At 41.1% G+C, this 25,280-nt stretch overlaps 1 protein-coding gene and 1 long non-coding RNA gene across 17 annotated transcripts in view; both read left to right on the forward strand.

Annotated features, from left to right (window-relative positions):
* Nucleotides 1-25,280, forward strand: part of HDAC9 (histone deacetylase 9) — an 885,788-nt gene that overhangs the window by 105,903 nt on the left and 754,605 nt on the right. The window lies entirely within an intron of this gene.
* On the forward strand, nt 6,724-23,935 carry LOC140532415 (uncharacterized). The gene is made up of 2 exons (XR_011976505.1): nt 6,724-7,128; nt 23,716-23,935. It is a non-coding gene; the product is annotated as an uncharacterized lncRNA (long non-coding RNA).

A 25,280-nucleotide genomic window follows, 5' to 3' on the forward strand; every position in this document is an offset into this window, starting at 1 on the left:
CCAGAAAATGCTAGGGGAAAAGTTGGAACTATTTTAACTGTCTTTGCAGTCAATCTCTGTCCCCTTTGCATTGCCCCGCCCCCAGCCAAATCATTTCATAGGAGTTGGAATTTTACACGTTTTAATTGTGTAAGAAATAATTGTTCAATGAAGGAGGAAAGGAGATTTCTTTGAACCATTCCCACACTGAACTACTGAAGTGGAGACAGAGGAGACAGCTTTACCAGGGGTCTTTCTACCTGTGTGATCTTGAGTAAAGCATTGCCTTTCTAAGGGTCTCAGTTTCTTTTTGTGTGAAATGATAATACTACAATATAATTTTACATTTTATAATATTTTAAGTTTTGTAAAGAGCTTTACATATGATTCTTAAAACCTTAGGGAACTACTATTAATATTATCCCAATTTTACAAGTGAGGAAACTATGGTTCATAGAGATTAAATGATTTTCCCAGGGTCTGGTAGCCAGGAAGAGTCGAAGGTGTTTTCCAGTCTCAGATAGATGTTCCTGACTCCAAAAGTCCAGCCCTCTTTCTGCCAAGTCACACTTTCTGTTAAATACAAGAACTAGACTAGACTCTCTCAGAGGTCTCTTCTGGTCCTAAGTTCTGTGATCTCTTGCTGCAAACTGCTGTGTTTAGAGGGCCTGCCGCCATGATGTCTACACCAACTGGAAGAGACCTTAGAGATCATGGGTTCCAAACCAGTTATTTTACAGAAGAAGAAACTGAAATGAAGAGAGATTAAGTGACTTGCTTGGGATCAAACAGCTAGTGAGCTTCTGTGGCAGGGTTTGAACTTAGGTCCCTACTACCCAACTGACTAAAAAAAGTTCTAGGACTGGCCTAAGAAAAGTAATAATTATTCACTTAAAATCTAAATTCCAGTGCTTTAGGGAGCCCTGCTTAGTTTCAGCCTCTTGCAATGTGTGTTGTGGGCTTAAAGTTTAATGTTGATTTTGGAGTTTATATCTTTCATCCCCACCTCCCCCACCCCCGGTTTGGTCCCATTACAGCCTTGATATCACCGATACTTCTCTACAAGATAGTTAATATGTTTATACTGTTCCTTGTGAACCCATGTGTTCAACTCTTGTGCCTGATTATTTCTGATTTAGTAAAACAAATGAGAAAGAATGGGTTGGAAATTAGACTTGAACCCTCCTGCACATTCTTGGGTTCTTCCCCAGGCCAATAGGGGAGGAAATGCTCATACACTTGTGGCATTCTGGCTTTTATCATTTGGAAGAGACTCATGCCCACATTGAGCTTGGACATTCTTCTCCTGTATGTCCTAAAGACTGAACTCCATCATCCATAGCATGCCTAGGATGTGAGAGGCCACACCACATGTTTCTTTTGGTCTTCCAGATCCCCTTCCCCTGGATGATGGTGTTTTCTTGGTCACTGCTTGTTTTGAGAGGCTCTGAAAGCCTTCATTCAATTGTTGCTACCATGCTTGTCTCAGTTTTCTCCTCCTGCATGAATCTACTCAGAACAATCAAATTTGTTGACTTTAAGTTTCTCCAGTGGACTTCACTTGTGACAGCCCAGTCTTCCTAGGAAGGTAACTAATGTCTTTCCTTGGAATTTCCTGCTAAAATGGAGCATGTCACACCTGTGTGCAGGCATATCTTTGTTTATTCTGAGAGACATTCAAAGTAATTTTAAATTATAATGTTGTATGTATTCACACCTCCTTCTCAGCTGGGGCTCTTAGGGTTGGTGTGCTTTGCTTCCTTAGGAGAGTACAAGTCTTTTAGGAAAGCATGTTGACTTCTAGCTGTACAGATTTTAGGGTTGACTTTCAGTCCTCATGGCTCTGATCTCCACCCTTGCTGTGAAGTGTTTAAATTAGATTCAAGGAGACAAATTCTATGTGGCTTCTACGTGTGTCAATATCTGAGATTCAGTGTGTATGCAAATAATTAGTATTACTATGGAAAACATATAACAGACAAGTGTGGTGGAAATCCCTTAGTCATGAAACTTCTCTTTCCATTTATTTGAGATTTTTCATTTTCTTAATCTTAGGAATGTAGTTGAATGAGGGTAGTCAGGCTGATATATTAGATAAAACCATGTTTTTCCTAATTGTATTGCTGGTAGTTGATTGTGCTTTAAAGGATTGGATATTGAAGAAAGATTATGGGAACATTTATTTTGGAAATTAAAAAAAAAAAACATCAACAGTAGACCTTGAGAATCACCTAGTAGCTGGCATGAAATGGTCCAAGGGTAAAGCCTACTTCTTTCTACATGGCGATTTAGGTAAAAAAGTGTCCTCCATAACTGTTGCTAATTTGCATATTCCAACTGGCCCTGTTTGCCAGTCTCAACAGAGATACCAAGAGTGGACTGGACAGAGTGATGGTATAGTGAGTTATTAGCCAGTTTCCTTGGATAGTAGCATGGAAAAAGGTTGTATTTTACCCCCAAATGTGCAATTTCTCCAATGATGTCCTTTCCCTCCCCCACCACAGACGTGTGACTATAAGTACAAATGTCTTTGTTCAGAATTTTCAGCTGCGCTGAAAAAGCACGTCAAAGGTGTTGAAAAGACGATTTTCCTGACCTTGCAATTCTATTTCACTTGGTGTAATGATTAGCTCAGCTGCATAAATACCAGGAAGAATAATTAGAATACCAGATTATGTTGAACACCTAAAGAAACTATGTTTGACAACTTTTAATTTTCTTTCCTCCCACACAGCACCTCTTCGTTTGTTTCTGGCATACCAGATGTGTCTCTGTGCACAGTAACTGGTTCAGGTATAGTGTTGAGAACACCTGGAGAGCAGTGTAAAACATTTCTCATTTCTGGAAAGTTAAGAAGCAAGAAAGAATATCTACTTGAAAAGTGATGGTGTGTGAGCTTTGGAGATGTCCTTCCCTTCTCTAGAACATAAACACCAGTGCCCCCTTTAGCTCAGAGTTTGGAGAGGAAAGACTGGGACCAGGTGCAACTCTAATGTCCTTGCTATTGGTGATGGAACATGAATAGGCTACTGTGCAGTGGTGGGGCCCCAGAGAGGAATGGGACCGAGATGGCAGGAGGAAGAAGGAGCATGGTAGATATCAATTATGGAGCTTTGTTTCTGCCACTGTACTTTGCAATGGATGAGAGGACCCATTTCAGAGGGCCCTGGAATTAAGACCTGGAAAAACTTTCAGACACCATCTTGTCCAACCCTTTTCATTTTACAAGTAACTTGTCCAAGGTCATGCTATAGGAAGTCATAAAGTTCTTTCTGGGGTCAAAACCACTGCCTCGAGCCTCATGAAGTTAATGATTGTAATAGTTGCCATCAATAGATACCTTTTAGGATTGCAAAAGGCTTGACATCCATTTTCCCTTTTGTCTTTCTTGACAACTCTGTGAGCTAAATGCCCTTACTTCTGTTCTACAGAGGAAGAAACAGAGGCCCAGAATGACGAAATAACTTGCCTCGTATAAGGCATGTTGTAAGTCTCAGAAGTAGGATTTGAACCCAGGTCCAGGACTCTAGCCACTAGGTCTCTTGTTGAATCATTTTTCAGTCGTGTCTGATTCTTCATGACCCCATTTGGGGTTTTCTTGGCAAAGATAATGGAGCAATTGGTCATTTTCTTCTCCAACTCACTTTGCAGGTGAGGAAACTGAGTCAAACAAAGTTAAATGAGTTGTCCAGGGTCACTCAGCTAGTGAATGACTGAGACCAGATATGAGCTCAGGAAGGTGAATCTCCCTGACTCCAGGTCTAGTACTCTAGCCACTGGAAGGAGGATAAAATGCTGCTATGGTATGTCTTCTCTTACCTCTGTTTTCTTGAAAGTGCTCGACCATAAAACACGTCAATGAACCCAGTTTTCACTTCAGGGAAATGAGCATTGTCTTTGGTTGTGGTCTCATATATTGGGCTCTTTCTGTTGTTTTGGGGCTTGACCGCTTCAATGACTTGGACAATGACATGCTTCCTACCAACCTTTTGATTTGAATACGTGGGTAGCAGTCGCTGGAGTGACAACCTCATTGGCATGATAACACCTGCTTCTGCAAACACACCTCCTGTCCGACCAGAGCTTAGCCCATTTCACTCTCCTTTTATAAGGAATTCTGACTTCATGCAAACATGTTCATAGAAAATAAAATTGGGACTGCATATATTTTAATAAAAAGAAAGAAACTCATTGAAAAATAAAGATGTCATTAAGGCTCATTAATAGCTGATTTTATTGAAAGCAACAATAGATTCATGAGTAACCTTTGGGCTAATAAAACCACAGCGTTTGTGAAGTACTGATTGGAAATGGTGAAAATAATGTGCTAAATACAGATGGTTTTCCGTAGGTGTAGAAACCCTATGATTCATCCATTTGGATTTGTCCAATGAATTACAGTCCTCATCCCTGCAGCTGTTAATTTAGGGAGAGGGGAGAGAAGGTATCCAACTTTTCTGAAATATAAAACAGTCTTAAAGCCCAGGAAATAGTGCTAATATTCCCAGTACGGTGGCAATGTTAGCTCTTCTGGATTACCTCCTTATTTTATACAGAATATGATTTATTTCTTGATTCATTTGATTCATTCCCTCCATCAATCCGTCTCCCTTCCCCCAATTTTGCTTTTGCTTTATTTAATAGGACTTTGTATTGGTAAATTAGGTCGGGGGTAAGAAAAACCACAGTGACGTAAATGAGGAGGTCCCCAGGGGAATGTTCAGTCTCTTGACTTTCTCTCCTTTGTAAGTTGTCTTATAGACAGAATGCTTCCCTTGGACACAATCCCATTTAGTTTAAAATATACAAAAACCAGGAAGGAAGAATATTGGGGGCAGGGCAGAGGACGGTTTAGGAAGCTTAATATCCCCTTACCTGCTTTTCTTTGTGACTTCAGGAGAAGAAAGAATATGTGATTAAGCATGGAGAGGATTTTCTGTATGAAACTCACAAACTTGAGTCTGCATGAGGCTATTCATAGGGACATTTGAGGTTTGTTTTCTTTTAAACAAACAAAACTTTTTTTAGAATGACAATAGCATTTGATTCTAGGCTCCAGTGAGTTGTAGAGCCCTGAGGAGATGGCCAGTGGCAATTTACTACAAACATGTTGATTCAAGGATCGCTGGACCTGGGCTCAGATCCTAGCTCTCATCTTCCTTCTGTGATCTTTGAGTCAGTTCAAGTCTCTGGACTCAGTTTGCTCATATGTAGAATGAGAAGGTGGGTGACAAAGTCTCCTAAAGTCCCTTCTGGCTGTACATCCTCAGAAAGTTGTCATTAATTAAACCTTAAACCATTAATTAAACCATTAACCTTTAAAATCTCTGTTTTTTTCTATTATTCTGATCTATGATGATATCAGATTTAGAGCCAGAACGGATCTCTGTGGTCATCTAATCTAGTTCCCTTATTTTATAGATGGGGAAACTGAGGACTGAGGGGGCGGTGTTAGAAGACTTGCCAGGATGTAATTAATGGTGCTGAAATTTGAGGCCAGATGCTGAGATGCTAGGCAAGGCACTGGGAATGCAAGGAAGAAAAAAAGGCAGATAAATAAATAAACGTCTGATAAGCATTGAATATTATAGCCAAGGTAAAAAGAGTTATCCCAAAGTGTAGGAATTTGAATCCTTTCTATCCTGAATGCCTAGTTACTATTTGAGGAGAGCCTGACTGCACAGTGGACAAGAAGCAAAAGTGATGATCCTTGGTGTCAGTTTCACCTCTTTCTGTTTCCTGGTCTTTCCTTGTGTTTCCATCTCTCTTTGTTTTCTCTCCATCATCTGGTGATTCCCTTTCTGAAAGTCTCGGTTGACTGCCACCTCCTACAGGAAGCCTTCCCTATGACCCATAATAATTTGATTTCAAATTATCTTGTATTTGCATTTTTGCTTATTTTCTCTGGAATATCAGTAAGCTCCTTGAGAGATGGGGTTTTATTTTGTCATTGGAACCTCAGCCCCTAGTCTAGGACTCACTGGCAATTTAAGTGCTTAATAAATAATAAATTTAATTGTTTTGACCAAAGCCCCCCTTTGATCCTGGATATCTGATAACTGAGTGAGGCATGTTGGCAGCATTCTCACAGAGGTGCTGAACCTGTACAAAGAGGGATGGAAGGACCTATCTTGCTTTTGTACCCCATCAAGCTAATGTGTTCCAAGGCTACCTCTGGAGGCTGGCCTGAGCCCTGGAGCTGGACCATTCTGGAGCAGCAAATTTTCATCTCCTTCCCAGGCCACTGGGCAGTCTTGGAACAATCAGCCTAGTCTCCAGGGCTCAATCACAGAGTGACTTGGAGCTTGAGGGAAAGGCAGTGAACCTGATTTAGCAAAGAAGGATGGTATTGTTTTGTTCTAAAATTGTCCCTATTTACAAAGGGCCTGGGGATAGAGATGATAGGTGCTTTAGAAGAGAAATGATTCAGAAGACATTGTCTGCGAAAAGAGATAGTTTTATCACCACATTCCCTATTCTAATTTCCTTCTATTACTTTTTCTTCTCATATTGTTTCGCTAGGATTTCCAATATGATATTGAATAATAATGCTGACAGTGGCATCCTTGTTTCACACCTGATTTTAATGGAAGGCTTCTAGCTTATCCCCATTACAAATAATGCTTACTGACAGTTTTAGATCAATGTTCTTTTATCGATTTAAGGAAAATTCCATTTATACCTATTCTTTCAAGTGTTTTTAATAGAAACAAGTATTGTAATTTATTAAAAGCATTTGCTTGATAAAAGCATCTGTTGATATAATCTTATGATTTTTAAAAAACTTCTGTTATTAATATTATAAATTACATTAATAGTTTTCCTTATATTCTATCCCTGCTTTCCTGGCATGGAGAAGTGAATGAAACATCCTAGAAAAGTTAAAAACAAAAAAGAGTCTGTCATAGACATGTGTGGTGGGAAGAAAAGGTGGGTGAGAGCAACCAGGGTGGGAATGCTCTGAGGCTCAGAACTTAGAGGGCTGTGAGGGGCACATGATTGTTTAGATCGCCGTGCTGGGCTTAGAGCCAACACCTTCGTTCAAACGCTGCTCCCAATGCTGGCTCGCTGGATGACCACAGACCAACTGCCTCATTGCTCTGAGCCTCGTTCCTCACCTGTAAAATTGACATGAACGATACTTTCTGAGTGAGTCATTTGCTTGGCTGTGCGTAGTTGTTGCTAGGATCTTATATTTTTCCTCTTTCAATTGGGGGAGTTAGGAGGGGGGAAAGGGAAGGTAGCCAAAAAGAAAAGAAATGAAGAAAATATACATGGTCAGTGAAACATTTTTAAATGCATAGAAAAGAACAGAAGGGAGGTCAGAAAGAATCACAAACAGGACTTCTCTGACAGTTATATGTCGAATATATATGTATATATATATGCATAATGAAGACCTTCAATTCCACATATAATCCTCTTTCTGTTCTAATATAAATCGGGGGGAGGGGCAGAGAAATAAAAAGTGAGGAGGGAGAGAAGAGGAGGGAGAAAGAGAGAAGCTTAGCTTTATTTGGTGGTTTAAGTCCAGAATTGACAAAGAACAAAACTACAATTGGGGTGATAAGAGCTGTCTGACTGAAAAAAGAGATTCTTTATAAGGGCTTTTGAAAACCTTGTAGTGGGTTTGGGGTGAAAGGATGTGGCTTCAAACCCTGGTTCGGTTACTTCCTACCCATATCACCTCAGACATATCACATATCTGAGACTCAAATTACCTGATTTATCAAATGAGGGGCTGGGTGGACTAGGTGACCCAGAGGGTTTCTTTCAGTTCTAGGTCCATAATGTTCTGATCTTAAAGTGCTATGATAATGCCACTTAGTGAAAATATAAGCTGATTTTGTTGTGAAAGTGAAGAGTGACCAGGATCCACTGGTATCACACAATGTCAAGGGATATAGAAAAGACTTGCAGCTTACCAGAACTTAGCTCAGTGACTGGCCCATGGTCCTCAGTAAATGTTGGCTGGCTACCTATGGGGTGGACCAGTTTTGAAAGAGTTGTAGAAGGCCATGGGGAGAGTGGCACAAAATGGTCAGCTATGGCTGAGTTATAATCCGTATATGAGAAGCATGCTGAGATCACAGATTTAACAATATTGATGTGTGACTAAAGCTAATTGCAAGACATTCATTTTTCTCCAAGAAACCCAAAATCCCTTGGAAACCTGCTTCCTGAAGGATCTGTCTAATTACTGACATAGAATGAGATTCCTAATTAAAATAGGGGAAAATGACAGATCTGGGAGGAACATCCCTGACCACCCACATCACACCATTTCTACCTAGAATTATGTATAACAGATTGAATTTTCTCTTGGTGGCACTTCTACTCCTGCATGCCTGTGTGAAGACCCTAGAGGGTGTGTCATTCATGAGAGGAAAGGGCAGCTCAGTAACTCCGTGCCCAAAGTACAATCCTAAGAATAAAGACATTAGATGGTTTCTTGGGAGCTGATGCTTTTGCCTGACTCTGAGAAAGCTTACAATGATTTAAAATGGGCATCTGTTACTTGGGTCAGCTAGTGACATTTATGGAACAGCTTGGATAAAGGTCTTCTCTGCGGAATGGTGTCTTTTTTGGGGATGGGGTCAATTGATAGCGATTGACCTCAAAGGCATCTGGAGGAGTGTGTGTGTGTGTGTGTGTGTGTGTGTGTGTGTGTATGCATGTGTATATATATATGTATATATATACACACATATATGTATACATATTATATGTATATATATATATAATATATATAGAGAGAGAGACAGACAGACAGATAGACAGAGACAGAGAGACACACACAGAGACAGACTATATTTCCAGTACTCTAAAGTGTGTGGTATTTTTAGTTCGCATGGGTCTCATGCTCTTTCCTTGAATAACTGCCCTCTAGTATGATACCAGTCACTTTTCCCCTGTACTATTGCTGTAGCCTTCTGTTTGATCTCAAGGCTCTCCCAGGTCTGGGCTGTCCTCTACTCAGAGTTCATTTTGGATCATATTACCTTCCTACTCAATCAACTTCAGGGACCTCTATGACTTCTGGGCGCAAATATTTCCTATTTGGGGTTCTTCACAGACTGGCCCTTTCCTAGATTTTCAGTCTTCTCACACATTACTTTCATCCATGAACTCTATGGTCCAGACGCTTACCTTTCATCTCCCGTCTCTGTACCTTTGCCGTGTCACTCATGCCTTTAATGTTCACCCTCTTTGACTTTGCCTCTTGGAATTTTTTATTTTCCTTCAAAATTCAGGTCAAGTGCCACCTTTGCTTCTACATGAAGCCTTTTTGGTCCCCTAGCCACTAGTGCAAAGGCCCACCTCCCTCCTGGTTCCTTATATCTGCGTTGTATGTACCTATCTATCCATCCATTCCTCCATCTATCCATTAAAGCATGTATATATATATATATGTATATATGTACATGTATATATGCATGAATACGCACATATACATACATGTGTATATATGTATGTATTGCATATATGTTAGAGTATAAACACCTTGAGAGCAAAGGAGATTTGGTTTTGGTTTTGTCTTCTATCTCCATAGCCTAGTACAATACGGCACGTAGTAGGGTCTTACTTAATGCTTGTTGAATGATCAACTGATTCACTCTATTAGGTGGGCATTCCCTCATGATGCATGTTGTAGCCCTTCTGTGACTGAGCTCTGTGCTTCTGATGCACTATGTCGCTGAAAGTTTTCCAGGGTGGGCTCTTGGGTGATAGCTTTTCCCAAAATTGAAAGACTGGCTAGGCCTTGGATGACCTTTCTAGCCATTCTAGTTTCATGGGGCTAGTCAGAATCTGTACTCCCCTGGCAGAACCTTGGTGGGCCTGGGTCATTTTTAGACCATGATTGGCATTGGGGAGAGGGGTGGGGACTTGTTTAGCCTGGATAGGTCATGAGAGCTGTCTTCAAGCCTCAGAAGAGCTGTCTGGAGGGAAGGGGATTAGTCTTGTTCCACTGAGCCCCACAGGGAAGAACCAGGAACAGTGGTGGGTATTGGTTCCCCAGGTGGCTTGAGGCTGAATGTTGAGAAAGCCCCCTTAAAGTGAGAGCTCCCCCAAAGTCCAGGGAGCTGCCTGGAGAAGCAAGGGAGCACCTCCCCCCATGCCTGGAGGTCTTCAGGCAAAAGCCAGATGAGCCCTGGTTGAGTTAGACTTTTTCCTTTTCCTCCCCAAATTTATTAATTTATATGTTTGCAGTTTTTAACAATCACTTCCATAAGTTTTAAAATTTCTCTCCTTCCCTCCCTCCTCCTTCCCCAAGACGGCATCCAATCTTATATGGGCTCTATGCATATATTTCTATTAAACACATGTTCACGTTAGTCATGTTGCATAGAAAAATTACAGCAAATGGTAGAAACCATGAGAAAAACTAAAGAAAATACAAGAAAAAGTCATCTGCTTCATTCTGAGTTCCGAGTCCATAGTTCTTTCTCTGGATGTGGATGGCGTTTTGCACCATGAGTCCTTTGAAAATCTTTTAGGTCCTTGCATTTCTGAGAAGGGCTTGGTCCATCAAAATCAGTCTTGAATTAGTTTTATAAAGGACTGTTGTTACCCTATTTATCTCTTTTAATTAAATCTATTTTAACCTTACCTTTCTCTGAGATCATGAAAGTGTGCCTTCCTTTTTTTCCAGCTGAAGAATACATAATAAATTCTGCTCCAATGGTAGCCATTTTTCTAGGGGTAAGGGGAGAGAAAAGAAAAGAAAGTCACGTGGTAACTTTATGATATATTTAAAAGGAATACTAAGTTGTACACAATAAATTTGTAATATTGTGTACAATCATCCTCTTTTTCTATCCTATGTTATGAAAATACTTGTCTTATTTTTTAGGTTCAGAATAAAATCCTTTTTTTTTTTTTTTTTTTTTTTTTTTTTATAAAGGGGGAGCTATTGTTAAGGCAGAGTTATAAGGCAGTTGGGTGGCTCAGTGGATAGAGTGCTGAGCCTAGAGTCAGGAAGACCTGAGTTCCAATAACTCCAGACACTTACTAACTACGTGAGACCCTGGCCAAGTCACTTTAACCTCTGTCTGCTTGCCTCAGTTTTCTCAACTATAAAATGAAGATAGTAATAGCCTCTGCCTCACAGGATTGCTGTGAGAATCCAGTGAGAACTTAGCACAGTGCCTGACACATCGCAGGCATTTAATAAATCTTTCCTTCCTTCCTTCCTCTTAGGTCTCTTCCAACCTTGCGATTTTATAATTTTGATAGAGATATTTCATTAGTGCTCCAAAAGAATTATTTAAACCAGATACTGGATGTCATTTACTGAACTGCATATGAAGATAAAACGCTAGTCTTTTAATTGCTAGGATAGAGCTCTGCTGTTTCTCTGGATCCAGAAAAGTTAAATCTTTCCATGGATTTAGTCATCCAGTCACCGAGTTTTCATCAAAGCATTAAACTGATTTTTTTTTTTTAAATACTTTTCTCTCCTAGACCCACAGGGAATCCAGAGGGTTGTATCTCTGCACCAAGCATGCTTAGACCTGCCTTAGCCTGTGGGATCCTCCTGAGGGTGTCAGGAATGTAGAACTTGAGGGAGCAAAGACCAACCCCTTCATTTTACAGATGAAGAAACTGAGGCCCAGGTCAACAGAGCCCAACGTGACTCCACCAGTAAATCTCACCCTTAGGTTCCTAATCCAGATCTCTTCTGATTAGGTCCCTGGATCCTCCCCCTGGAGTACAGTCACCCCATAGTGCAGGGGAGGACTTCAGAGTACAGACACAGGTGGGCTGCTTTATTCACCCTTCAATCTGTCTTTTGCAGTTGCGGCCAGAGCCACGAGGTTCACAGAAACCTATTGATGTAAACACCATGTGCCTGGGATGTGTGAGCCCCAAAAATAAACTGCCCGAGATAAAAATAGCTCTTGGGGCGGTTGGAGAGGCTGCTTAATCAGGACCAGCTGCAAGCTGTCAGAAAATGGAAGTTGCAGGAGCCAATTGGTTTTCTGCCCTTTCTGCTTTAGACAGTATCTCATTTGGATGACTGCGACTCCGGTAATGGGCTTTGCGCTCAGTCATACTGTTTGATAAACATATTTGGTGAGAATAGACACTTCTAATTAGTGAGCCAGGAAAAATGTTAATTTGCTTTAATATTTTTCCCTCTGAGGTGAGGCATAGAATAACTCCACCCTGGTACAGCCATGCCTGGAGGAGAGAAAGGGAACCTTGTGGGTTATGCTGGAGGGGGGAGTTGAGGCTGCCCTGAGGCAGCAAGGTCTGAGTCCACTGAGTGGCAGCGGACAAATCACTAAATCACTCTTTCTCAGTTTCCTCCTCTGCAAAATGGGCATGCAAATAGAATTACGGAATCTCAGTGTTGAAAAGGGTCCTTAAAATTCTAGTTCAGCCCATATCTGCAAGAGAATTTTCTCCAACATAAGTGATGATTAAGTCTTAAAGACTTTAAGTGAGGGAGGTTTCTCCCATCTCACCACCAGTAGTACCCCCTTCCTGAAACTATTCTGAGGGAAATTATTTGTGACTGTGTAGAGGCAATATGTCCTGGAGCAGTGACTTAGAAAACCACAAATGAACATCATCTATGTTGCAGTGTATTTTTATTTTGTTAAATATTTCCCAATTATATGTTACTCCAGTTTTATTTGCATTCAGGCAAGACCATGAGTTTAACTCCCTCTGCCTTAGAAGATAGAGGGAAGAACGTGAAGGTAAGAAGTTCTAGCTTTAAACCTGCTTCAGATCAGCTGTGTAACCTTGAATGTCATTTAACCTCTCCAGCCACAGTTTCTCCATCTGTAAAGTAGGAATAATCAGAGCAACTGCCTTTCAGGGCTGTTACCATGAAATAAACTAATGCATGGAAAGGGCTTTACAAATTTTAAAGCATCAAAGAAAATATTAGCCATTCATGATGATTAATCATTTTAATATATGAATAAAACTTCTGTCATGAATGCTTTCAGAGAGTATCATGGTTCAGAGAGCAAGTCTCCGGATCAGGATTCAAGTCCCATCTCTGGCACGTTTAGGTTGTGTGACCCCGGGCAAATTACTTAAACTTTCAGTGTCAAAGATAACTTTCTAAGTTACAAAGGAGTTGCTGATCTGTGCTAGTAGAGGGCATTTGCTCACTGCAAGCTTCTCATACCAATGAAAGCACAGTTCTCACCCCCCCCCATCACCCAATTATTATTAATAAACTGTGAGGCACTATGTAAACAGGATGATATCATCACTTTCTGTCTATAAAAAACCCACAAGAACTAGGTTAACATTTAAAAATGATACTGACCAAGTGACCAAGAACATGTTTTCTTCTTTTCTTCCAAAGCCAAATGGATATCTGTGAGGCTCAGAGTCTTCCTGCTTTAGGCTCATTTCCCCTTTATTTTTAGAAATATGGTTCAGTTAAAAATCAATCCCTCCACCCCCCACTAGATAACCTTTGTTGTTTCATTTTGCCCAGAGCGTTTTGCTTCCACTTGATGAAAGGGACTATAGACACAGAAGTCATTTCTGTCTGGTGTGGATGTAAAATAATGTAAATTTGAGTTCTCTGTCATGGGAAATCCTCCTTGAACAGATCAAATATAGAGATCTCGGAAGAGGACTTCCTTCTATTTGCTGAGATTGGACTGAAAATAAACCCACATAGAATTAGTCATTCATTCAAACAAATACTCTGAGCTGGATGCCAGGTGATATGGGAGATACAGAGGAGGAGAGATGGCCCCACCCCTTCTCTGAGACAAGAGGGTGACTTCATTTTCTCCCATCATGCCAGATGGCAGAAGCACTGTAAAAAGGTCACCTTTCTTTAATAATAGTAATAAAAGCTAGAACTCATATATGGTGCTTTAAGGTGTGCAAAGTGCTTCACATATGTTATTGAATTTTTACCTACTTTAGCAATCAAACAAGCATTTATTAAATGCTTCCTGTATGCCAGACACAATGCTTGGTGCTGGGTATACAGGTGCAAAAGTGATGATCAGCTGTACTATACAATAACTTAAGGAGAAAACTGGAGGGGTTTGGTTGAGGAGGGGGACGAAGACTTTTTTTCCCAAAGGGTCTAGAAGAGAATATCGCTTCTGAGTGTCATGGGGAATGTGTGTGTGAGAAAAGCATTCCTGGCTTGTCCAAGGCTGTTATTGTCTATCTTATAAATATATATTTTGACATTTTCTGGAGTATGTTATTTCTTTGAGTTGAGAGCAATCCATCACTCACCTTGTATAGTCTACATGAGTTTTGTGAATGTGGAGAATGGATTTTCTGAAAATAGTAGCTGTTTCCTTCCAGTTGGTTCAGTTACCCTATGGTTCCACAAGTGTGTCTCTAACTCTCATGTGCACTTCAACAATAAGTGTGTCACTGGGCTCAACTTCAAGCAGAAAGAAAACTCAGGGGGCACATGAGGATTGGCTCTAGGTACCTGTTATGTCAAGGAGAGATTGTTTGGCCCCAAAGGGAGGCAGAACCCCATTTCTGTAATGGGTAAAAGGGGCAATGATGTCAATAAGGTTTCCCCACAGTTAAGCTGTACTTGAGTGTAATGGGCTCTCTAGGGGATAGGGAGGGGAGGTTGGGTAATTCCTGCCTGGTGTGAGGTCTTCAAGCAGAGGCAGCATGACCACATGCTACAGAGGAAAGTCTTTTCATGCATGGGTTGGACTCTCTAGACCTCAGTGGTTCTGGGTTTAGATCTGGAAACCACAATCTCAGATGGAAAAAGACAAGGTAGAGTATATCCAGAAGAAAGAAATCAACATTTTGAGAGAACTGGATAATGTGTCATCCAAGGATTGATTGAAGAAATTGGGATGTTCAGTCTGGGGAAGAAATCCCAGCAAGATACGAGGACTGTCTTGTGGAAGAGAGCTTAGCGTTTTTCTCTTTGGCCCCAAGGGAAGAAGCAGGAGCACTGGGTGGAAGCTATAAGAGGCAAATTTCAGATTGATGTCAGGAAAAGCTGTCAGCAAATAGGATGGGCTTCCTTGCTAGGTGAAGGAAGGGGGAGTTCCTGCCATACTGGAAGTCTCCAAGCTAAGGCTGGCTCTAGAGAGGATGTGTAGTCAGGGCTGGGCTGGGCTACGTGGTCTCTTAAGTCTCTCTTGGATTGTGAGATTCAGATCTTGAGGTCAGAGATCCCATCATTGTGAAAATGACCCAATACCAGTCCTAGCCTTGGGAAGGGGAAACATCCCACTCATTTTCATGATCCCACCTGATCCGCATGTAAGGTTCTTTACTCCCAGGGGAGCTGGCTTTTTTCTGAGGACTCTGTTTCCCTTTTGGTCTTGGAGTTATTTTTCTTAAATCAGCAGGGAGGGAAGTACAAGTATTGTCTTCAGTTGTTTAACCACACAAGGGCTGTAGTCAAAATGAACTGAAGGCTCCGTGGAATTCAAAACTACAGTGTCTTTATTTTTAAGACATATTTGATGCATTTTGTTTTTATTTCAGTCTTTGTCCAGTCCTTTCCTGATCAAATCTTCCCTTCTAAGAAAAGTAACTGGGCAGAAATATTCTATAGAGACACCTGGTTTGACAATACATAAAACATGCTGTCCAAATATCCCCTACTGCTCTGCCCTGAGGTAGAAAACATCTTTTGTAGCTGCTCTATCTTGAATTGATGAAGATAATAATATATCTATAGTCTAGTCCAATGATCTGTGGTCATTTTATGATGCCTGGTGTAAGGAATTAATGAGGGACTCCCTTTGCCAGGTTGACTTTCTCTGATCAGAGAAGATGTGTGAGTTTTATTCAGAAGTAAGTCTTTACATAGCAGTGTTTCTAGGTAGTACCTTCCCAATCTGATGCCAAGGTTCCTTCATGTTATCTCTCCCATAAGCCCCTTTCTCTCCTCTGATACTACCACCACCTGGAGCAGGTCCTTCTTATCACACACATGGACTATTGCAATGGCCTCCTATGGGTCCCCTGCTGAGTCTTTTCCCTCTCCAGTCCCTTTTCCACTATGCTGAAAAAGTACAGGCTACTCATGTCACCTCCCCACCCCCACCCAAAACACTCATGCTCCTATCCTCTCCAGGATCAAATGTCAAGTCTTCTGCCCCTTCAACTTGCCCCTTCCCCACCTTTTCAGTCTTCTTACACCTTCTGCTCCACCACTTACTCTGAAATCGAGTGGCATCAGCCTCCTTGCCCTTCCTTCTACAAGATACTCCATCTCTGGATTCTGGACATTTTTACTGGTTGTGCCTCTTGCCTGAAATGCTCTCCCTCCTCATCTCTGCCTCCTGGCTTCCTTCAGGTCCCAGCCTTCTACAGGAAGCCTATTTTGGTCTCCGTAAATTCTAATCCTTCCTTTTGTAGATGATCTCTGATTTATCCTGTATATATCTTATTTGTACGTAGTTGATTATATGTTGTCTAGCCCATTAGACTGTAAACTCTGAGAGCAGGGACTGGTTTTTGCCTTTCTTTGTATCCCAATTGCTTAGCACAGTGCCTGGCACGTAGTAGGAGGTTAATGACTGACTGACTGACTCTCTCTCTCTCTCTCTCTCTCTCTCTCTCTCTCTCTCTCTCTCTCTCTCTCTCTCTCTCTCTCACACACACACACACACACACACACACACAGAGTAAATTATGTTATATATATAGCTGATATTCTGAGGTGGTTCTGAAAGCAAAGAGCACAAGTTTCAGGACCTTGCATGCATCCATAGTCCCTCTGGATATGTAACTAGAAGCCTCAGTCTCTGTCTTTCCCTCCTCTTCCTGTTCCCCTCTCTTTCTCACTCTTTCCTTCTTCCCCTCTTTCTCCTTCTCTCCTTCCTCTCTTTTCCTCTCCCTCCTACCCATTATTTTCCTTTATCTGATATTTTTGTTTCTTACTATTTGGAACTTTATTCCCCTCTTAAGAATCCCACTTGAAGGGTGTGTATCACCTTCCTAACACCCTGTGGCTGCTGAAAGGTTTTAGTGACCCTCTGGCCAGGGCCTCTCTTGCCCTTGCTGCCTCAGTGCTAGCCTAATTTATCAGCTAGCCAGTTTCCCTTTGCAGAAATGCCCAGATTTTTGCCAAGCCAATGAGAATTCTTGGCAGCCATCCAAGAGGAAATTGGCATTTGGGGGCTAACATATCACCATCTGAGCCAGTCACTTAACAGTGAGGGAACAAGTAAATGAAAATTAATTTAATTTGTCCATGGAAATCAGCCCCATTTAGTTCTTGTATCTGTGTTTAAGCCATTCCAGTTGCTGGTGCCCTGCTGCCCACCTGAGTAGTCCAGGAAGGCAGAATTGTCTAATTAGAGGCAATTTTGGGGCCTCACTTTCCTCATCTGTCAAATGAGCGTGTTAGATTAGCTGACCTGTAAGCTATCTTCTAGGCATTCATCTTTGCGAAAGTTAGGTGGTGACACAGAGTGCTGGACTGGGAGTCATAGCGACTTGAGTTCAAATGCTGCCTCATTTCCTATTGTGTGATGTAGCTTCTCTCAGCCTAAGTTTCTTCATTTATAAAATAAAAATGTCGTCATCTGTTCCATAGGCTTCCTGTAAAGAGTGAATGAGATGATGTGGCTGAAATACTTTGGAAACCTGAAAGTGCCACATGATTATTCTAGCTGTTGTTAGCTTCAGGGTCAATGGGAAGGCAACACTAAGGAATTAACCTGCCCTACATTTCATTCGTGTTCATGTACTTCTCATTTGTAGCTTATCAGAATGTTGCAGGGGGTGATCACCTTGTTTTCAGTCAATCAAGAAGCATTATTAAATGTCTACTGTATACCTGAACATTCTGAGTGTCTATGGAGAGGGAGAGGGGAACAGTAGAGGAATGTTTCTGATCTCAGTAGGGTCATCCATCTGGCATTGGAAAGGAGCCCTACCCGGCCCACTGTAGGTGCTTAATAATTGCTCATGGACTTGACTGGACTCTTCTAGAGAAGATTCTTACCTTCTCTGAGGTCCTTTCCAACTTAAAGGTGCTTGTGAAATGCTGGGTTGAATGATAAAACAAAAGTGGAGGAGGCAGCCTGGCTGCTGTGGAAAGGAAGGGATGCGAGGTGAAGAAGGAAGGAAGAGAAAAAAACTGGGCTTCTCGGAAAGGAGAGGGATGGCCAGAGCAGAAGTTACAGGGGTGGGGTAGCCAGAGATTGAAATTACAGTAGGGAAATAGAATGAAAATGGGGAGAAGACTGAAAGTGCTGTTTCTGGCCTTAGGGGATTATTGTTTTTTAACCCCATTCTTCTGGTATCCCTAAAACTCCGCTGAGGCTCCATATACATCCTCCTCCTTCTTGAGGCTATTTTAATGATGCATTTCCACAGTTCTTTCATGGCATCCCAACATGTTTGAGTACCTGCCAGTCTCTCACTGGAAAGCCTGAGTGTGCCCAGGCTTGATACCTCTGTGAAATAGGTTTGTATCCTTATGTATGAAGGAAAGAAACTGTACCCAGTCATGCCCAGTGACCACACACTCATACTACCTCTTTTTAGGAGATTCAATTTAGAAGTTTACAAAGAAGCAAAGATTACTTAACTCAAGATTTAAAAATACATCTCCAAAGACTTCTACTCATTGTCCAAGTTGGACCCATTCTGTGTGGCTCATATCTTTATCTGAGGCTCTTTTGAAAAACCTTCCTCATGCAATGAAAATCAGAAGGGAAATACGGCGAGAGGAGTTTTCTTTCTAATTTCAGCCTCTCTTTTTCTGTTTTTGTTTTTTTTTTTTTTTAACACAGCTGCTAACTGAAATGATGAAAGTTGTAGGCATGCAAGAATTCCTTAAAATTCACTATTTCATTAAACCTTCATGTGAATGTTTTCCCATCTGTGTCCATTTTTTTATCCTTATGGCTTTCATAGAATTTAGAACTGTAAGCAACCTTGGAGATCATTTTTCCCTCAATATATAAAATTGGAACTTAGAGAATAGTGACCTACCCAAGGTCACTTTCCTATATTGAATAGGACAGCCAGAATTCTGATTCCAAATACATAGCTCTTTTTGCTGCATTATATACCTCCTTCCAAAAAATATTAATATAAACATATGCTCCGAATTTGCTGTCCCCACCCTACTCCCATTGACTGGTCAGGTTCCTAGATATGGCGACTAGATCCCCTCAGGGATATGGTTAGTGGTGGACTAAGGGGGCTCTAACACATAGCTCATGAGCCCCCTTCTTATTATCAGCTGATATCATTTAGTTAGCCAAACATAATTAACTTAGAGAAAGGGGTATATTACTAAGGTCAGATAGTTGGTACAAAATTGTTTTCCCAAACGGCTGTGATATATTCTTCCATCAGTGAGTCCAGAATCCAGAAGAAATCAGGCTCAAGCTTGGAGAATATATGTAGCAGAGTGGTAATTCATAGCTTCTGGTTGCTGGAATGTCCTTCTCTTGCTCGGTATCCTTTGTAGGATACTATGAAGTTTGTCTTGGTATAATGGTATTTTTCAGTGGGGCTCCTTATGGAGTCATGGATTTCCCTTACTTTATTAAATTCAATCTACTCTCAGCCTCTGCTGCTCTAGGAAACAGTGGCGGAATGCTAACGAGAAAATGGACAGGTTTAAATCCTCCAGAAAGTTTGAAGCTTTAAAGGTCTTCTTCCAGCCAAGAAGAGGGGAGAAAGAAGAGGGAAAGGCAATATCGCAGGAAGAGGAGGCTTCTTCTCCCACTCCTACCTCCCTTCCCCATGATTGCTTCTCATTCTTCTCTATGAAGAGATGTTAGTTCAGCCTCAAGTCTTTCTGGTTCTAAAGTCACTCTTTGATTTCTTGCAGACCCCATGGAGTATGGCCATATCCATCAGCTAATCCATATATGATACTTTGGATACTTCTTTTTCACGCAATATCTTGACAAATACATTGGGATCGATCAAAATCTTTTCACACTTGGGAATGCCGTTGATTGACTTGGTATCATTAAGACATGCTCTCACTCAACAGTGGTATCAGACTACAACATCTTGTCCTTTATTTTTTTTGGAGGGGGATGATTTAATTGATTTATTTAGTCAGCCACACCCTACTAATGGAATCGTAGGTATAAGGCTAGAAGGGACTTTGGAGTTCATTTAATCTAAACCCTCCATTTTAGAGATGAGAAAACTTAGGAATAAGGAGGCTTAATGTCACCCAGAATCACAAAGAAAGAACAGCAAAATCAGGGTACGAACCCAGATCCTCTGCCTCTAATGGAAATATTTTCTTATTACTCTTCTATTAGTTGAATTTAAACCAAAAAAAGGAATGAAGGAAGTTATAGGCCCTAAAGTATTGGGCTCCATTTTGTGGGACCACTTTCTAAGGAAAGCTCTTCTGGTTCTTTGCAATATATTATGCTTGTTAGAATTTTGAGTGGGAAGGGACTTTAGAGATGATTTAGTCCAACAGTTCTCCAACCTTTTGGTTTCAGGACTCTTTACACTCTTAAAAATTACTGACCATCCCAAAGAGCTTTTTTTTAGTGGGTGTTTTATCTGTCTATCTTGCCATATTAGAAATTAAAACTGATACGATTTTAACATTAATTTAAAATAATAAACCAATTACATGTTAGATGATATATGAAAAATAATTTTCCAACAGAAAAAAGCAAAATTATGGCATTGTTTTACATATTTTTGCAAATCTCTTTAATGTTTGACTTAATAGAATACAGCTGGATTCTCTTATCTGCTTCTGGATTCAATTCATTGTGACATTATTTTGTTTGAAGGATATGAAGAAAAATGGATTTCACACAGATATGTAATTGGGAAAGAGGAACATTTTAATAGATAAATGATGTCTTTGTGTTATTATAAAAATTATTTTTGACCTCAGGGACCCCCTAAAAGAGTCTTGGGGGTGCCTGGAGGTCCATGGACTTGTACTTGGAGAGACGCTGATCTATTCTTCATTTCATGGGTGAAAAACCTGAGGCCTGGAGAAATTTGGTGACTAGTCCAAGGACACACAGTTACCTAGTGTTGAAGTCAGAACTTGATAGAATTCCATGGAAAGAGATGAAGGACAAGGGTTTGGACCTTGGCTCTCCCACTTGTTGACCATGGACTTTGAGCTAACCAACCTACCACCTGGGGCCACAGTTTCCTCACCTTCAAAACAGGGCAGTAGATTAAATGGTCTCTGCTCTTTCCAGCTCAAGATTCACAGTTCTGTGGAAGAGCCATTTCATCCTGCATGTGATGTGTGTGGAGCCTTTGTTTTTGTCACTGGCCTCCTTGTGTGGGTTTATGCCTAACATTACTCAGGCCACACTTTTCTAGAAAGAAAATATATTTCATGGGCAGTGAAACTGGACTGGGATCCAAGAGATAAAGGTCAAAGTCCCAGCCTTTTTCCCTTACTAATTCTGTCACCTTGAGTAATTGTTCCTCATTTATATAATAACATTGGAATGGATGATCGCTAAGGCTTCTTCTATTTCTCACATTTGATAATGTAAGGAAGTGAAACTGTTATCTGCAATTTGGGCACAAATATTTGCTATGACAGAAACTTTTTCAAGTTATTTTGACTGGTAAGCACTGAGCAAATTCTCTCCATAATTAGTCAGTTTTTAATTCACTTCCCAAGAAAGACATTGCCCAGTGTATCCAGGAATGTATTTTATGTTAATCTGAAGCTGGAAATTTATATGCCTGCATAAACTTTTCAATGTAATGGGAATGCAAAGTCATGTACACTTAGTCCCAGGCCTTTTGGGTTGGTCTTTGCGTCAGTTTTGGCCAGTATTTCCAATGCTAGTGTTAGGAATGGTGTGGCTGTCGCTGCCTCACAAGGGTGGGTCCATATAACTTCTCCACCAGTAATTGGTGTCTCTAACTACATACACACATGTGCACACACACACAAAAACATACACCATAACTGATAGATTTTCTTCCTCAGATCCCCTTGTCCTCCCTATGAAACCTAGTCCCTCCATGGCCTGTGGAATTTTATCTTCATTGGATTCTTTGTTTAATTCTCTCTGGGCTGCTCATCTGATGTGATCCCTTACTTGTCTCCTGGACTGATTTTACCTGACTACCTTACTCAACTCCTGTGGATGGCCACTGTTTGTAGCGTGAGTCCAATCTATCAGGCCTCCCAGCTCTGACCATGCAGACCAGGCCTAAACAAACCATTGTCTTTGCTAGAGTTGAAAGGCAAAATATAGTATAGGGATAGTATGTACATGAACATGTATGTTTGTGTGCACACATGTGCATGTGTACTCTCTGATAGCAGTAGAAAAAACAGGATGGTGAATATATGATGGGGGTCTTAGTAATTCTGTAAACTCTAAGTGGAGTTCATTCTTTTTTAAAAAATTATTTTGTTTTCAATTTTCTACAATCACTTCCATATATTTTAGATGTTTTCCCCCTCTCTCTCCCTCCTCCCGTCACTCACTACTCCCTCCCTGAGATGGTGTGCAGTCTTATGTAGGTTCTACTTGTACATTCTTCCTCAGTCATGTTGCATAGAAGAATTAAAATGAATGGGAGAAACCATAAAACATAACAAAACATAACACAAGAGAAAATGGTCTGCTTCATTCTGCAATGTCACCCAGAATCACAAAGAAAGAACAGCAAAATCAGGGTACGAACCCAGATCCTCTGCCTCTAATGGAAATATTTTCTTATTACTCTTCTATTAGTTGAATTTAAACCAAAAAAAGGAATGAAGGAAGTTATAGGCCCTAAAGTATTGAGCTCCATTTTGTGGGACCACTTTCTAAGGAAAGCTCTTCTGGTTCTTTGCAATATATTATGCTTGTTAGAATTTTGAGTGGGAAGGGGCTTTAGAGATGATTTAGTCCAACAGTTCTCCAACCTTTTGGTTTCAGGTTTTCATAGTTCCTTCTCTGGATATGGAAGGCATTTTGCCTCAAGAGTCCATCGGAAATTTTTTAGGTCCTTGCATTGCTGAGAAGGACTAAGTCTACCAGAAAAATTCCTCGCACACTGTGGTTGTTGCTGTGTACAAAGTTCTCCTGGTTCTGTTCCTGTCACTCAGCATCAGATCATATAAGTTCTTCCAGGTCTCTCTGAAGTCCTCCTATTCGTCATTTCTTATAGCACAATAGTATTCCATTACATTCACATACCACAACTTGTTCAGCCATTCCCCAGTTGATGGGTACCCTCTTGATTTCCAGTTTTTGGCCACCACAAAGAGAGGGAGTTCATCCTTTAAAGTTTTTACTGGATGAAGCCAACATGATTGAGAGGAAAGGACTCTGGACTTGATATTGAGGGCAGACCTGGATTGGAATCCCATTGGTTGTGACTACTGATCGGTCAGATGGCCCCATCTTTCCAGACCTCAGGTACCCATCTGTAAAATGGAGTGATTGCTACTTAGAGTCTCTACCTTACACAGCTCCTAGGAAAGTCCTATGAGTGATTCATGAGATCCCTGCAAATATTAAAAACCAGAAAAATGACAGCTAGGATCCTGCTCGACTTTTCAGTCTTAAGTTTCTGGATAATTTTACCTAATACAAAGTTTGTTCTGATCTGAGTGTGAGTCCTAATTATTTGCATGATTGCTTCTTGATTATCTTATGAGTATGTTGAAAGCCCACCCAGGCATTTTCTAAGGCCTTGGTCTTCCTTTGTCATAGGAGCAATGAGGTGGAGTCATCAAAGGTAAGCCTGATGCATTTGGCTCAGCTGGCCCTTTCCAGAATTCAATACTTTGCGTCTTATATTTTTCTTTCATTGCAGTCTTACTCATCCAGAGAAACTGAACAAAAGGGAGAAGACTGGCAAAGGTGCTCTTTCACCATTAACATTCTTTATACAAAGTGCCCAGATGGAGATTGGAGAAGCTAGCCTTTTGAAAGGAGGCTGTTATTGGAGCTGGTGGCAGACCTGAGCAACACCTCTCCTCCTTACGTGCCGCCTGCACTCGGCTTCCCTCGATTAAAAGATGATCATATAATTATTTTTGGTGGTGTGTCAAGTTATTTGTATTAATGTGCCTGTCAGTGGCAGAGCCTCCCTGATCATATTTTGATGAACCTTTCCCTGAACCCTGATGGAGAAGCGAGTGACTTATTAGCACTGTACATGAATCGTCCCAGACTTCAAACATCTCCTCTCTTCCCAGCTCATGTCACAATAATTATATTTCAGTCTCATGGCAATCTTCTCTCCTCGGCATGTGTTCCAAAGATCTCTTTGCATTTCCATCCAGAATAAATTAAAATAATGTGTTGGAAATGGCTTCACAGGAAGCAAGTTTCCTCATCTTGCACGTCCTGCTTGGTATTTATAATCTAGTAGAAACGTTAACGTTTTGAGGCCAAAGAAATGAAAATACCTCTTGAGAGTGGTTGTTAATCTCCTGGGCTACACACAGAGAGGAGACAGTGGAGGAATATGCCAAGAAATTGGTACTATCCCGGTGATACTTTGAGATTCTGGATTTGTAAATTCTTTATTTTCATTTTGAGTGTGTGCGTGTGAGTGTGTGTGTGTGTGTGTGAGAGAGAGAGAGAGAGAGAGAGAGAGAGAGAGAGAGAGAGAGAGAGAGAGAGAGAGAGAGAGGAGAGAGAGAGAGAGAAGAGAGAATGAAAGAATGAACCTGAACTTTTTGGTCTGGACCTATGAATTTAGTTCAAAGAAGTCCTAGTGTGAACACTTCCCTCCAAAAATGTGACTCTTCAACTAATTTGCTATTTAGATTCCCAAAATTGGGAGTGGGGTAGGATAGGAGCACTGAGAGATCGAGTGATTTGCCCAGGGCCACAAAGCCAGTGTCAGAGGTAGAACTTGGAGTCAAGAAGACCTGGGTTTGAGGTCTCCCCATTATTCTGCGACATCACTTCCTAGCTGCATCACTTTCATTTTCCACCACCTTCTCTAAGTATTGTCCTACGTCCTAGCTCCATATGGTCTTAGATCTAGAAGGAAGGGGCCATAGAGGTTATTTTACAGATGAGGGAAAAGAGGCCCTAACAGGTGTGCCCAAGGTCACATTAGAGAGCGGGGTGAGATTTGAACCCAGGTCCACTGGCTGCAGAGTCCTGCTATTTGTACTGGAGCACACTGCCTTTTATGTCATAGACTCCTTCCCAGCAGAAATCGTTCATGCCTATGCAGGTATTTAATGAGAATCAAATCTGGCCTCTTGTAAATGGCCTCCCCCATAGTCTTGATATATGATCTGTGGGCCAGACAGCCAATCTCTTGGAGTCCACTCTGTCTGATGAGCAGATTGCCATCCTCGCCCAGCTTCTAGCCCTGCCCTCTTTCCAGAGGGGTGCGGCTCTGAAAGCTAAGAGTTT

The sequence above is a fragment of the Notamacropus eugenii genome, chromosome 3, assembly GCF_028372415.1.
Source record: "Notamacropus eugenii isolate mMacEug1 chromosome 3, mMacEug1.pri_v2, whole genome shotgun sequence".
NCBI classification, from domain to species: Eukaryota; Metazoa; Chordata; class Mammalia; order Diprotodontia; family Macropodidae; genus Notamacropus; species Notamacropus eugenii.